This window comes from Saccostrea echinata, unplaced genomic scaffold (assembly GCF_033153115.1).
Source record: "Saccostrea echinata isolate AGI-Se365-2 ecotype Australia unplaced genomic scaffold, CSIRO_AGI_Sech_v1 ptg000003l, whole genome shotgun sequence".
Lineage (NCBI taxonomy): Eukaryota > Metazoa > Mollusca > Bivalvia > Ostreida > Ostreidae > Saccostrea > Saccostrea echinata.
Window position 1 is genome coordinate 3,885,874 of NW_026889752.1, and position 2,108 is coordinate 3,887,981.

Sequence of the window (2,108 nt, forward strand, 5' to 3'; positions counted from 1 at the left end):
ATGAGAATCACTTTAGGAGAGAGAGAGAGAGAGAGAGAGAGAGAGAGAGAGAGAGAGAGTATATTTACGAATTTGTTTTAAGAACACAAGCTGCATATATTCACCTTTTTTTTAATCAGAATTTCTCATCTTTTTAATTATTGCAATACTTCTATCCATTTCTAAATGTAGAAGAAAAAAATGCCGCAATGGGTAATTCTATTTTGTACTACGGGATAGTTAAGAGTTTTAACAAATATGTTTTTTCAGATATCTATTCTTGTGTTGCTATAATTGAAGACATTTAATTAAGAATTTATAGTTCTTTGTTCTGGATCATTCTTATTGACAATGAGTGTGTTTTTTTTTTAATGTAAGTGCCATTTGTGTCCAACTAAAGATTTTTAAGAGGGTTTTATTTCTTGTACATTTGATGAAAACCTGAGAGCCTTTTATTCCCTTTTGTCTCCTTTGCAGGTGTAGAATGAAAAGAACGATTTTTATCTGTAATGAATTCAAACTTTACATGCTAATCTTAAATTGGTCATTGTTATCAACAGGGAAGAAATTATCATTATAGACAATGAAGGCAAATATCAAGTTAAATTAAATTTATTTTTTGTTGTTGGCGAACGCAGCCAGGGTCTTAGGGCTGCCGAATGATAAATTGGCTAACCTTAAAATCAATTATGCACTACATTAAACATTACATTATACATTACATTAAATATTATTCCACATTATCATTTGAGGGCTACTAGTCAAAACATTGTTTGATCAATTTCAACCACTGTCCAATATGGAGCCCTCAAAGATATTATACATCATTCATTATTCAAACATTATGCAATCCATCATTATACATTATTCATTATGCATACATCATACATTTTTTTCATTATATATTGTAGCATCCATCATTATACATTATTCAGTATGCATACATTATGCATTCCATTAATATACATTATGGTGTTATACATTATGACATTATCATTATACATTATTGGCTTCATGATTGAGAAAGATTTTTACAAAATTAGACTGGTACTGGGAACAGATACTATCAAATCTATAAAATCCAAAAGCGTCGCGAAATATCGCCACATGGTTGTTCAAGCAATGGGATAATCGACACTTACATTGGCCAGTCACCTACCATCGCCATTGAAGGAGCAGACTTGTAGCAATTAACTTCGTAAATTGTATAATAGTATTTCATTGCCAAGTTCACAAAGATGAACTCCATCCGTAACAAAAAATCCTCGAGAATCTTAAGATATCTCCGGGTAACTGATATAAAAACCATTACTAACAACAAACAATTTACTCATAAAACTTTTTTACTATAGCGCCATGAAGTTCTGGGAAGAATATGAGACCACCAAAGTACAGTGTTTGTAAGTTTAGACAGAATCATTTGAATTGTTTCTCTCATCTTTAAGCGTATCTCAAGTAAATGCACAATACCAATATCATTACCCTCACAGGGAATGATTAAAATATCAGGCGATGGTTCATACCTGAATGGTAACTCAATGCGGTGGAACAATTTTCTCCATGTTAGACCACCCTTGCTCTGCTGAAGGATGTGATAATTTAGTCGTCTAAGTCCCAAATGTGATTTTTCAGTTGAAAGGCTTGAGTGTTGGAAAAGCCACTTGACAATGGATTAGCCAACTATCCCGATACTTTTTTCTTGCATTATGTAATAAAATATACCACACTGATTTCTGATATAAGTCTTATAAACAGGTGAAATCCATCTACCTTTTTTCATTATTTCGGATTCATGCCCTTTAGAAAAACTATCCGAGGCAGCCCCAATTCGGAACGAGTGGAAAGTGTAACGTGAGTTTGAAAGACCTAAAATATTTACTGCTTTATAAAGGACTAGAGTAAATTGATAACGGGTAAGTGGGGTGCCTTCTAAAGGTCGATGAAGGCTCTTCGTCATTTGGAAAATCTCGACATCCCTCATAACACAGAATTAGGATTTGCTTCTCTCCCAATTGTTACTTATGGTCTGAAAGAGATTTCTTCTTGATCGTTTTGCGCTGACGAAATCCATTGTCTTATAGGAATAGAAACGAAGCTAACTGTTTCACACATTGCAAAATTACGACAAA

At 33.2% G+C, this 2,108-nt stretch overlaps 1 pseudogene; it reads right to left on the reverse strand.

Moving 5' to 3' along the window:
• Positions 1–1,130: 1,130 nt before the first annotated feature.
• Positions 1,131–1,684, reverse strand: LOC133178615 (uncharacterized; annotated as a pseudogene).
• Between the last annotated feature and the right edge of the window lie 424 nt (positions 1,685–2,108).